This window comes from Moschus berezovskii, chromosome 10, assembly GCF_049115385.1.
Source record: "Moschus berezovskii isolate FMDL1 chromosome 10, NW_MosBer_1.0, whole genome shotgun sequence".
Taxonomy (NCBI): Eukaryota; Metazoa; Chordata; class Mammalia; order Artiodactyla; family Moschidae; genus Moschus; species Moschus berezovskii.
The window spans coordinates 111,009,062-111,023,099 of NC_142469.1; the positions used below are offsets into that span (position 1 = coordinate 111,009,062).

The window sequence follows — 14,038 nt, forward strand, 5'->3', positions numbered from 1 at the left end:
ACTAGGGCTTGCAGTGCTCCCCTGTGTCCCTGCTCAGCCCCAGCGGGGAAGCGCCGGCTCCTCCCACCCGGACAGACGGCAAGGAGGACAGAGCGCCAAGCCTGCAAGTCCTCCCGTTCAGGACGCCCGCCGCCCGCTCCTCTAGGCCCGGGGCTCAGGTCCAGCCTGCCGTCTTCCGGCAGCTCACCCGCCCTCTCAGCGCTCCCACCGACGCAGCGCAGCACCGCCGCGCCGCCTCAGCTCCGGCGGGCACGCCGCGGAGGCCGAGCGAGCCGGAACCCCGCCCGCGGAAGCGCCGCGCGGTCTCCGAGGCAACGGGCGCCGAGCGGCACCGCCCCGCGCTCCCAGGCGCCTGCGCGCGGCGCTCCCACCGCCTCCCGGCCGGCCGCGCAGCCCGCTCCCGCGGGCGGGGCGCTCTCGCGACGGAAGCGGAAGTGCGGGCCGCTGAGGGCCGAGGGCGGCGCGGGCGCGGCTGCGGTGTCCCGGCGCGTCTCTAGGTAGGGCTGGGCCTGCGGGGCTGTCGCCTCGGCGCTGAGGGTGCGCTCGCGATTCGGCGCCGTCGCGGTCCCTGAGCCGCGTGTCCCTGACCGCCCGACCCCACAGCTGTGCGCCCTGCCTGCTCCCCGCGGCGCCACCCTGGCCCGACCCCTCTCAGGGAAGAGGCGTGTGGCTCCGGGTCCCCGGTGACCCCGTCCGCCGTCTCTCGGGGAGGCGTCCTCTGACCGCTGCACGTGCGTCTCCGAACTTGGGCGCCTCCCCCCCAGTCACCCGTCAGTCCTGAGCTGGGGCTCCAGCACCCAGCAAGCACCATGCCCTCGGGGGGTGGGGGGGAAAGACCGGAGGAATGACGCGTAGGTGGCCGAGAACTTGGTTTGTCTTAGACGGCCAGGGAGGGGACAGAAGTCTATGTAATGGAGGGGGGAGTCCAGCTGAGCTTCGAATAAGTGAAGTTGAGAGGTGCTGCTGGCAAGAGGCCATTCATTACTGCAGCAGAAACGGTGCTTACCACATACAGGTTTGAGATTGTAGGACATATTCTGGAAAATATAGGTTGCTTAGAGTTGGAGTTGGCAGGAAGCTTGAGAGAATTGTGCTCACTCAGTCCTGTCTGACTCTGCGACGTTATGGACTTATAGCCTGCCAGGTTCCTCTGTCCATGGGGTATTCCAGGCAGCCAGGCTCCTGTATCCATGGGATTTTTCCCGGAAGAAGACTGCAGTGGGTTGCTCTTTTCTCCTCCAGGGGATCTTCCCAACCCAGGGATCAAACCCATGTCTCTTGAGTCTCCTGCGTTGCAGGCTCACTAAGCCACCAGGGAGTCCCCTTTGGGAGAACTAGGAACAACAAGAGATGTGATCAAATAAGTGATCAGATCTTAGTGTTAAAAGAGTCCTCTAGCAGGTGTACTGCTGGTGGTCTGGGATGACTACGTGTGATAAGATGGCATTTATAGTCATTTAGGGAAGAGAAATTTTAGGACTGAAAATTTGGAAATGGTAGTGGGGAAAACTTGGAAGTGAGTTTGATGCAGGAAAAAGGAGGTGGTATTTCAAGTGATTTCCACATTTTTGACTTGAGCACTTGACATAATTCAGAGAATGGGAGGCAGGTCTATAGTGTCAGGCTCCACGCCTCTCACCTCCCAAATGTATTATGCTCTGTGAGTCCTCGGTGTCTAGTGTGAGCCTTGTGCTTTGTGCTCTGTCACTGTTGTTTCTGAACCATGGCCTCCCACCATCACGTGCTCTCTGACCTGCGCATGTTTGGACCTTGCTGTTGGGAGCTATCCCCTGCCCCACCACAGCTTCACACATTCTCTGTGTATTTATTTCCCCAGCATCTGCCATCTCTCAACTCACTGGAGTAGCTTTCTCCCAACCTGGCCATTCTTCACTCTCAGAAATCTAGCAGTGCTTTCCTTAGTGTGTTGTGCTCATGGAAAGCAGTGAGAACTCCTTGGTTGTGTCACACTGCTCATCGCCACACGTACTGTTTTCTAACTACCTTACCTCCCAGTTGCTTTGTGTAACTCCTAACCACTCAGCCTTCCAGACACAAAATATCTAATCACTTCTGGCCAACGGATTTCTCACCTGAGAAATGAGAAGACTGAAGTAGGTGATGGCTGAGGTCACCTTCAGTTGTTACTATTCTGAGGTTCTGCCTACTCCCCAAGCCTGAATCAGTGCCATTCATGGGGCAGATTTTATTGTAAAGCTAGTAAAGTTCAGACTTCAGGGTCCTCACTTTCATGGGCCCCTTCCAAGGCACTGGGAAGGGCCTCAGTGGTCTTTAATCTATACTTTTGTGTGTGTGTTTTTTAAAGAAGGGCCTCAAATTATTAAGTTTCAGCCCCTCACAGTGCTTGGACCCCTTTAGTTACCTCCTGTTGTCTTGGTTTTGTGTTCCTGCCCTTTACTTTCCCTTCCCCACCTCCCATTCCTCCTTGTGTGCTTCTTATTGAGGCTGAGAGAGAAGCCACTGGTCATAACAGACAACCTTTTCCAGCAACACAAGAGACGACTCTACACGTGGACATCACCAAATGGTCGATTATAAAATCGAATTATATTTGCACCCAAAGATGGAGAAACTCTATACAGTCAGCAAAGATAAGACCCGAAGCTGACTGTGGCTCAGATCATGAGCTCCTCATTGCAAAATTCAGGCTTAAATTGAAGAAAGTAGAGGAAACTACAAGGCTATTCAGGTATGACCTAACTCAAATCACTTGTGATTAAACACTGGAAGTGACGAATTGATTCAAGGGATTAAATCTGGTAGACAGAGTGCCTGAAGAACTGAGGATGGAATGTCATAATACTGTACACAAGGCAGTGACCAAAACCACCCCCAGAAAAAGAAATGCAAGAAGGCAAAGCAGTTGTCTGAAGAGGCCTTACAAATAGCTGAGGAAAGAGAAGAGAAAGGGAAAGATACACCCAACCGAATGCAGAGTTCCAGAGAATAGCAAGGAGAGAGAAGATTTCTTGAATGAACAATGCCAAGAAATAGAGGAAAACAATGGAAAATGCGAAAAACTAGAGGTCTCTTCAAGAAAGTTGAAGATGTCGAGGGAACGTATTACTCAAGGATGGGCATGATAAAGGACGGGAACACTGAGGACCTAACAGAAGTAGAAGAGATTAAGAAGAGGTGGCAAGAATACACAGAAGACTGATACAAGAAAGGTATTATGACCCAGATAGCCATGATAGTGTGGTCACTCACCTAGAGCCAGACATCCTAGAGATTGAAGTCAAGTGGACCTTAGGAAGCATTACTACAAACAAAGCTAGTGGAGGTGATTAAATTCCAAACAAAGAGTAAATTCCAGCTGAGCTATTTGCTGATAAAATCCTGAAAGAGGGTGCTGTTAAAGTGCTGCATCAATATATCAGCAATTGGGGAAACAGCAGTGGTCACAAGACTGGAAATGGTCAACTTTCTTTCCATTCCCAAAGAAGGGCAATGCCAAATAATGTTTCAAGTAGTGTACAGTTGCTTTCATTTTGCAAGCTAGCAAGACTGTGATCAAAATCCTTCAAGCTACGCCTCATCTTATGTAAACTGAGAGCTTCCAGATGTACAAGCTGGGTTTAGAAAAGGCAGAGGAACCAGAAATTGCCAACCTTCCTTGGAATATGGAGAAAGCAAGGGAATTTCAGAAAATAATCTATTTCTGCTTCATTGGGGACTTCCCTAGTGGCTCAGATACTCTCGAGATAGCAGAGTGGAAAGATGTGTGCTCGTCTTCTATGAGAACTCTGAAATTGCCATTAGCTGCTGAACAGCCATCGTCAAGAGAATGTTGGATCCCACCAAAAAAAAAAAAAAAAATACCCTATGTCCAAAGGCAAAGGAGAAGCCCCAACAAGATGGTCAGTCAGTCAGTCAGTTCAGTCACTCAGTCGTGTCCGACTCTTTGCGACCCCATGAATCACAGCACGCCAGGCCTCCCTGTCCATCACTAACTCCCGGAGTTTACTCAGATTCATGTCCATCGAGTCGGTGATGCCATCCAGCCATCTCATTCTTTGTCAAGATGGTAGGAGGGGCGAAATTGTGTTTACAATCAAGCCACATACCCGCCAGAAATACTCAGAGGGCTCAAACAAAACCTTGTGAGCCACACAAGACTGAGCCAGTCCTGCCTTTGTGTGTTTGAGTGTCTCCTGTGAAGGCACAGATCAGCCTTCCACAGGGACAGGGGCCCTGGCTGCAGCAGACCTGGGTGGTGCAGCTTGTCATATCAGTCCTCTTGGAGGAGGTCGCCATTAGCCCCACTGCAGAGCCACTGGGAAGACGACCCACCACCTGGAGAACAGTTATACCAAAGAAGTTCATGCACTGTTGCCAAAGTTCTAGGGACCACAACAGATGTCCCAACCTGTGGATCCTGCAAAGGGACTGAAAGCCCCCAGGGAATTTGACTTTGACGGCCAGTGGGATTTGATTACAGAACTTCCACAGGACTGGGGAAGCCGACTTGGAGGGCACAAACAAAACATTATGCACACGAGGACCCAGGAAAAAGGAGCAGTGACACCGCAAGAGACTGAGCCAAACTTGCCTGTGGGTGTCCAGGAGTCTCTGGCAGAGGTGTGGATGGACAGTGGCCTGCTGCAGTGTAAGGGGCACTGAATACGACAGTCCTGGGAGTCCTGGCATGCTGGCATAAATCCTTTTTGAAGGAGGTTGCCATTACCCCTACCATAGTTTGACCTCAGGACAAACTACAGGGAGAGACACAGCGCCCGCCCCCCCCCCCATCAACAGAAATCAGATTAACATTTACTGAGCATGGCCCTGCCCATCAGAGCAAGACCAAGATTCCTCCACAGCCAGTACCTCCCCTCAGGAAGCATCACAAGACTCTTATCCTTCTCCATCAGAGGGCGGACAGACTGAAAACCACAATCACAGAAAGCTAACCAAGCTGATCACAAGGACCACAGTCCTGTCTAACTCAGTGAAACTGTGAGCCATGCCGTGTGGGGCCACCCAAGACGGACGGGTCATGGTGGAGAGTTCTGACAGAACGTGGTCCACTGATCACAAGGACCACAGCCTTGTCTGACTCAGTGAAACTGTGAGCCACGCCGTGTGGGGCCACCCAAGATGGACGGGTCATGGTTGAGCATTCTGACAGAACGTGGTCCACTGATCACAAGGACCACAGCCTTGTCTGACTCAGTGAAACTGTGAGCCACACCGTATGGGGCCACGCAAGACAGACGGGTCATGGTGGAGAGTTCTGACAGAACGTGGTCCACTGATCACAAGGACCACAGCCTTGTCTGACTCAGTGAAACTATGAGCCACACCGTGTGGGGCCACCCAAGATGGACGGGTCATGGTGGAGAGGTCTGACAGAACGTGGTCCACTGGAGAAGGGAGTGGCAAACCACCTCAGTATTCTTGCCTTGAGAACCCCATGAACAGAAGGAAAAGGAAAAAAGATAGGACACTGAAAGATGAACTCCCCTGGTCGGTAGGTGCCCAATATGCAACTGGAGAAGAGTGGAAAAATAGATCCAGAAAGAATGAAGAGGCTGAGCCAAAGCAAAAACAGCGCCCGGTTGTGGATGTGACTGGTGATGGAAGTAAAGTCTGATGCTGTAAAGAACAGTATTGCATAGGAACCTGGAATGTTAGGTCTATGAATCAAGGTAAATTGGAAGTCGTCAGACAGGAGATGGCGAGAGTGAACATCAGCATTTTAGGAATTGGTGAACTAAAGTGGACCGGAATGGCGAATTTCATTCAGATAACCATTATATCTACTACTATGGGCAAGAATCCCTTAGAAGAAACGGAGTAGCCCTCATAGTCAAAAGAATCCAAAATGCAGAGCTTGGGCGCAGTCTCAAAAATGACAGAATGATCTATGTTCAGTTCCCAAGACACATCATTCAGTATCACAGTAATCCAAGTCTATGCCCCAACCACTAATGACGAAGAAGCTGAAGGTGAACGGTTCTATGAAGACCTACCACCTCTTGGACGTGGGACAGCTCCTCTCGGCCACTGCCCTGACCTTGGGCGTGGGGTAGCTTCTCTCGGCCGCACTTCTGTGTGTGGTCGGTTGTGCCGAGCCGGCGTCTCTCGCGTCTGCGCCGCCGCCGGAGCCGGCGTTTCTCGCGTCTGTGCCGCTGCCGGAGCCGGCGTCTCTGTACTTTGCTGGAGCAGCTGTTAAGAGATACTCCACGACCAAGGTAAGTGAAACCCAAATAAGACAGTAGGTATTGGGAGGGGGCATTAGAGGGCAGACACACTGAAATCATAATCACAAAAAATTAGTTGATCTGATCATATGGACCACAGCCCTGTCTAACTCACTGAAACTAAGCCATGCCGTGTGGGCCACCCAAGATGGACGGGTCATGGTGGAGAGGTCTGACAGAATGTGGTCCACTGGAGAAGGGAATGGCAAACCACTTCAGTATACTTGCCTTGAGAACCCCATGAACAGTATCAAAAGGCAAAATGATAGGATACTGAATGAGGAATTCCCCAGGTTGGTAGGTGCCCAGTATGCTACTGGAGATCAGTGGAGAAATAACTCCAGAAAGAATGAAGGGATAGAGCCAAAGTGAAACAAATACCCAGTTGTGGATGTGACTGATGATAGAAGCAAGATCCGATGCTGTAAAGAGCAATATTGCATAGGAACCTGGAATGTTAGGTCCATGAATCAAGGCAAATTGGAAGTGGTCAAACAGCAGATGGCTAGAGTGAACGTCGACATTCTAGGAATCAGTGAACTAAAATGGACTGGAATGGGTGAATTTAACTCAGATGACCATTATATCTACTACTGTGGGCAGGAATCCCTTAGAAGAAATGGAGTAGCCATCATGGTCAACAAAAGAGTCTGAAATGCAGTACTTGGATGCAATCTTAAAAACGACAGAATGATTTCTGTACTTTTCCAAGGCAAACCATTCAATATTACAGTAATCCAAGCCTATGCCCCAACCAGTAATGCTGAAGAAGCCGAAGTTGAACAGTTCTATGAACACCTACAAGACCTTTTAGAACTAACACCCAAAAAAGATGTCCTTTTCATTATAGGGGACTGGAATGCAAAAGTAGGAAGTCAAGAAACACCTGGAGTAACTGGCAAATTTGGCCTTGGAGCACGGAAGGAAGCAGGGCAAAGGCTAATAGAGTTTTGTCAAGAGAATGCACCGGTCATAGCAAACACCCTCTTCCAACAACACAAGAGAAGACTGTATACATGGACATCACCAGATGGTCAACACCGAAATCAGATTGATTATATTCTTTGCAGCCAAAGATGGAGAAGCTGTATACAGTTAGCAAAAACAAGACCAGGAGCTGACTGTGGCTCAGATCATGAACTCCTTATTGCCAAATTCAGACTTAAATTGAAGAAAGTAGGGAAAACCATTAGACCATTCAGATATGACCTAAATCAAATCCCTTATGATTATACAGTGGAAGTAAGAAATAGATTTAAGGGTCTAGATCTGATAGAGTGCCTGATGAACTCTGGACGGAGGTTCGTGACATTGTACAGGAGACAGGGACCAAGACCATCCCCATGGAAAAGAAATGCAAAAAAGCAAAATGGCTGTCTGAGGAGGCCTTACAAATAGGTGTGAAAAGAAGAGAAGCGAAAAGCAAAGGAGAAAAGGAAAGATATAAGCATCTGAATGCAGAGTTCCAAAGAATAGCAAGGAGAGATAAGAAAGCCTTCCTCAGCAATCAATGCAAAGAAATAGAGGAAAACAACAGAATAGGAAAAACAAGAGATCTTTTCAAGAAAATTAGAGATATCAAGGGAACATTTCATGCAAAGATGGGCTCGATAAAGGACAGAAATGCTATGGACCTAACAGAAGCAGAAGATATTAAGAAGAGGTGGCAAGAATACACAGAAGAACTGTACAAAAAAGATCTTCACGACGAAGATAATCACGATGGCGTGATCACTCACCTGGAGCCAGACATCTTGGAATGTGAAGACAAGTGGGCCTTAGAGAGCATCACGACGAACAAAGCTAGTGGAGGTGATGGAATTCCAATTGAGCTATTTCAAATCCTGAAAGATGATGCTGTGAAAGTGCTGCACTCAATATGCCAGCAAATTTTGAAAACTCAGCAGTGGCCACAGGACTGGAAAAGGTCAGTCTTCATTCCAATCCCAAAGAAAGGCAATGCCAAAGAATGCTCAAAGTACTGCACAGTTGCACTCATCTCACACGCTAGTAAAGTCATGCTCAAAATTCTCCAAGCTAGGCTTCAGCAATATGTGAATCGTGAACTTCCAGATGTTCAAGCAGGTTTTAGAGAAGTCAGAGGCACCAGAGATCAAATTGCCAACATCCGCTGGATCATGGAGAAAGCAAGAGAGTTCCAGAAAAACATCTATTTCTACATCATTGACTATGCCAAAGCCTTTGACTGTGGATCACAATAAACTGTGGAAAATTCTGAAACAGATGGGAATACCAGAGCACCTGACCTGCCTCTTGAGAAACCTGTATGCAGGTCAGGAAGCAACAGTTAGAACTGGACATGGAACAACAGACTGGTTCCAAATAGGAAAAGGAGTACATCACGGTTGTATATTGTCACCCTGCTTATTTAACTTCTATGCAGAGTACATCATGAGGAACGCTGGGCTGGAAGAAGCACAAGCTGGAATCAAGATTGCCGGGAGAAATATCAATAACCTCAGATATGCAGATGACACTACCCTTATGGCAGAAAGTGAAGAGGAACTCAAAGGCCTCTTGAGGAAAGTGAAAGAGGAGAGTGAAAAGGTTGGCTTGAAGCTCAACATTCAGTAAACGAAGATCATGGCATCTGGTCCCATCACTTCATGGGAAATAGATGGAAAAACAGTGGAAACAGTGTCAGACTTTATTTTTGGGGGCTCCAAAATCACTGCGGATGCTGATTGCAGCCTTGAAATTAAAAGACTCTTACTCCTTGGAAGGAAAGTTATGATCAACCTAGATAGTATATTAAAAAGCAGAGACATTACTTTGCCAACCAAGGTCCGTCTAGTCAAGGCTATGGTTTTTCCCGTGGTCATATATGGATGTGAGAGTTGGACTGTGAAGAAAGCTGATCGCCGAAGAATTGATGCTTTTGAACTGTGGTGCTGGAGAAGACTCTTGAGAGTCCCTTAGACTGCAAGGAGATCCAACCAGTCCATTCTAAAGGAGATCAATCCTGGGTGTTCATTGGAAGGACTGATGCTAAAGCTGAAACTCCAATACTTTGGCCACCTCATGCGACGAGTTGACTCACTGGAAAAGAGTCTGATGCTAGGAGGGATTGGGGGTAGGAGGAGACGGGGACAACAGAGAATGAGATGGCTGAATGGCATCACCGACTCGATGGACATGAGTTTGAGTGAACTCCGGGAGTTGGTGATGGACAGGGAGGCCTGGCGTGCTGTGGTTCATGGCGTTGCAGAGAGTCGGACACGATTAAGCGACTGAACTGAACTGAAATGATGAAGACCTACAAAACCTCCTAGAACTAACACCAAAAAAAAGATGTCCTTTTCATCATAGGGGACTGGCATGCAAAAATAGGAAGTCAAGATATTCCCAGAATAACAGGCAAGTTTGGCCTTGGAGTATAGAATGAAGTAGGGCAAAGGCTAACAGAGTTTCGCCGAGAGAACGCACTGATCAGAGCAAACATCCTCTTCCAACAACCAAGATACAACTGTACACATGGACATCACAAGATGGTCAATACCAAAATCAGAGTGATTTTATTCTTTGCAGCCAAAGAGGGAGAAGCTCTATACAGTCAGCAAAAACAAGAACGGGAGCTGACTGTGACTTAGATCATGAGCTCCTTATTGCAAAATTTAGGCTTAAATTGAAGAAAGTAGGGAAAACTACTAGGCCATTCAGGTATGACCTAAATCAAATCCCTTACAGTGGAATTATACAGTGGAAGTAACAAGTAGATTCAAGGGATTAGATCTGATAGATAGAGTGCTTGAGACAATATATGGAGGTTTGTAACATTGTACACGAGGCGTTGATCAAACCATCCCCAAGAAAAAGAAATGCAAAAAGGCAAAATGATTGTCTGAGGAGGCCTTACACGTAGCTGAGAAAAGAAGTGAAAGGCAAAGGAGAAAAGGAAAGATATATTAATCTGAATGCAGACTTCCAAAGATTAGCAAGGACAGATAAAGTGTTCCTAAGTGATCAATGCAAAGAAATAGAGGAAAACAATAGAATGGAAAAGACTAGAGATCTTTTCAAGAAACCTAGAGATACCAAGGGAACATTTCATGCAAAGCTGGGCACAATAAAGGATGGAAATGGTATGGACCAAACAAAAGCAAAAAATATTAAGAAAAGGTGGCAAGAATACAGAGAACTATACATAAAAGATGTTAATGACCCAGATAATCACGACGATGTGATCACTCACCTAGAGCCAGACATCCTGGAATGGGAAGTCAAGAGGTCCTTAGGAAACATCACTACAAACAATGCTAGTGGAGGTGATGGAATTCCAGCTGAGCTATTTCAAATCCTAAAAGATGATGCTGTGAAAGGGCTGCACTCAATATGCCAGCAAATTTGGAAAACTCAGCAGTGGCCACAGGACTGAAAAAGGTCAGTTTTCACTCCAGTCCCAAAGAAGTGAATGAAAGTCACTCAGTCGTGTCCGACTCTTTGTTACCCCATAGACTATACAGTTCATGGAATTCTCCAGGCCAGAATACTGGCGTGGGTAACCTTTCCCTTCTCCAGTGTACCTTCCCAACCCAGGGATCAAAACCAGGTCTCCCACGTTGCAGGTGGATTCTTTACCAGCTGAGCCTCAGAGGAAGCCCCAAAGAAAGGCAATGCCAAAGAATGTTCCGACTGCCGCACAGTTGCGCTCATCTTTAAGTTCAGTTCAGTCGCTCAGTCCTGTCTGACTCTTTGCGACCCCATGAATCACAGCACGCCAGGCCTCCCTGTCCAGCAGCACTCATCTTACATGCTGGCAAAGTAATGCTCAAAATTCTCCAAGCTACGCTTCATCAGTACATGAAACAAGAACTTCCAGATGTTCAAGCTGGATTTATAAAAGACAGAGGAACCAGAAATCTAATTGCCAGCATTTGTTGGATCTTAGAAAAAGCAAGAGAATTCAAGAAAAAACATGTTTCATTGACTATGCTAAAACACTTGATGGTGTGGATCACAAAAAACTGTTGAAAATTCTTAGAGAGATGGAAATACCAGACCACCTTACCTGCCTCCTAGGAAACCTGTATGCAGGTCAAGAAGCAACAGTTAGAACTGGACATGGAACAGCAGACTGGTTCCAAATTGGGCAAGGAGTATGTCAAGGCTGTAATTGTCACCCTGCATATTCAACTTATATGCAGAGTACATCATGCAAAATGCCATGCTGGATGAAGCACAAGCTGGAATCCCCATATCTGGGAGAAATAGCAATAACCTCAGATAATGTAGGTGACACCACCGTTAATGGCAGAAAGGTAGAGGAATTAAAGAGCCTTTTGATGAAAGTGAAAGAGGAGAGTGAAAAAGCTGGTTTAAAACTCAACACTCAAAAAGCTAAGATCATGGCATCCAGTCCCATCACATCCTGGCGAATAGATGGGGAAACAATGGAAACAGTGGTAGATTTTATTTTCTTGGGCTCCCAAATCACTGCCGATGGTGACTGGAGCCATGAAATTAAAAAATGCTTGCTCCTTTGAAGGAAAGGTATTACAAGCCTAGACAGTGTATTCAAAAGCAGAGACATTGCCAAAGAAGTCTGTGTGTCAAAGCTGTGGTTTTCCCAGTAGTCACGTATGGATATGAAAGTTGGACTGTAAAGAAAGCTGAGCACCTTCTTTGAAGAATTGATATTTTCAAACTGGTATTTGCCAAGACTCTGAGAGTCCTTTGGATTGCATGGAAGTCAAACCACTTAAGCCTGAAGGAAATCAGTTCTGAATATTTATTGGAAGGACTGAAGCTGAAACTCCAATACTTTGGCTACCTGATGTAAAGAGCAAACTCATTGGAAAAAACCCTGATGCTGGGAAAGATTTAAAGCAAAAAAAGGGGGAGGCAGAGGGTGAGATGGATTGATAGCGTCACTGACTCAGTGAACATGAATTTGAGCAAACTCCAGGAAATGGTGAAGGACAGCGTGCTACAGTCCATGGGGTGACAGAGTCAGACATGGCTTAGCAGCTGAATGATGCCAAACAGAAAATGTGAATGAGTGGGGCTGGTCACATTCCTGTTGTAACGTAGCTTTAGTTTGCTCTTGCGTCAGGAAGAACGAGGTCACAGATCGACAGCTGAGCTCGGGGGCAGAACATTTGCAGCAGTGTGTGTATTTGGTTTGCTTCATTGCTACTGCGTTGCCACCTCCTTCAAGAAAAGGTTGAAAGTAAGGGAAGTCCACTTAATTAAGATCATAAAAGCAGCTCTTACCTCCACTGAAATTAGGGTCACACACTGGGAATTCAGTCAGAGAGATTAATTTCATCTTAATTTTATTAGTTTGAAAGTGAGGCATCCTATACTATCAGTTACTTTCTTAAAGGAACAAGTGTGAGTAACTTACATTTTCATTTGCTTTTATAAGTAAATTTCTATTTCTTTGTAAGGTGTTCTGTTGGAAAAGTTTTCAGAGAATTAAAACATGTTACTTAAGGTTTAAATTATCTGTATACATATAATAATATAAACTACTAAAGGAGTTTATAGTACTAGTTTAAAATCCGCCAAATTGAGAGGTAAACCATTGTCTTATTTGTGCAAATGAAGAAGTCAGTGGTGTACAAAGAGTCAGTGATTTCTCCTCTTCAGTCAGCCAGTAAGTCAGAGCCATTACTAGCTAAAAAGCCAGGTCCTCCGCACCCTTTTCCTTATAAACAAGTGTTACTCAAGGAGTCCGTTGATGTCGGCTCTTACTGTGGAACACCTGCTCTTAAACACACAGCTGTCCAGCTGCACGCCTGAATGCTCGCTGGGCTCTGGAAGGCACAAAGTAGTGACGGGTGCTCTCCTTGTTAGTACTTTAGCTCGGACAGTTAGCCCAGTACAGACTCATGTAAGTTACTGTAAGTCGTGTATGGTAGAGTGGTTGCCATCGGGACAAGGGGATACTAGCTCTGAACAGCAGAGTTTTCCAGATAATTTAATTTTGGATTTTTGCCCATTAAGCAGAAAAATCTCACATTTAGAATAGAAATCTTTCTAAAATAGAGGATTTGCCTGCTTGCTTAAAAAAAAATTTTTTTTTTTTTTGCCATGCTCTGTAGCTTATGGGATTTTAGTTCCCGAAACAGAGACTGAACCTGGGTCCCCTGCATTGGAATTGCAGTCTTCACCACTGAGCCACCATTCCCTGCTTTCTTAATAGAAGGTGCTGTATGTGATAGGAACTTTCCCTAATCCCTGTGATATGATCTCAAGTAAACATTGTAAACACACCTTGTTGTGATGAGAATAGGGTTAGGGCTTGTGGAGGCACGTGTGCCAGTTTTCCCTGCTGTTTGTGTGGTGTTTTCCTGTCCCCTGGGTTTCCTAGGTCAGCTGTCAGAGGTTCTGACCCTTGTCAGCATGGGCACGCCTGTCTTACGCCCTTTCCATTACTGTGGACTCGGAGCTAATTGTTAGAATCATGCAGAAGAGTGATTCGCAGATGATAAATCAGAACCCGAGAAGTTTCTTATGAATAAATTATTTCAATTTTACTTGTGAATTTTGAAACTTACATTGGAGTCTTATTCTGAATTCTGAATCAATGAGGCGTAAGTTTTTATAGGTGGCAGGCATTTTCCTTTTCTGAGTTCATTGACCTGTAAGCCTCTGGGTGCCCCTTCAGTCCCTCTGGTCCATTAGGGCCCCTGGGGCTGGGAGCACCTCCAGAAAGGAGCGCTGTGGCTATGAGCGCCCCAGGACTGGCTCTGCCAGGGGTGGTCTTCCCTGTGGCCCCAGCCACCACGAGATCTCTGAAGTGTGATGTTCGGGGTGGGCAGCCCCTCGCAAGAGGAGCTGGCTGT

At 46.8% G+C, this 14,038-nt stretch overlaps 1 protein-coding gene across 6 annotated transcripts in view; it reads left to right on the top strand.

The window, feature by feature from the left end:
- Window positions 1-389: 389 nt before the first annotated feature.
- FAM120B (family with sequence similarity 120 member B) overlaps window positions 390-14,038 on the top strand; it is a 97,888-nt gene continuing 84,239 nt past the window's right edge. For all 6 annotated transcript variants that reach the window (XM_055433095.2, XM_055433098.2, XM_055433092.2 and 3 more), the window contains exon 1: window positions 390-497. The gene's annotated coding sequence lies outside the window, so the exon portion shown is untranslated. The remainder of the gene's footprint in view (window positions 498-14,038) is intronic.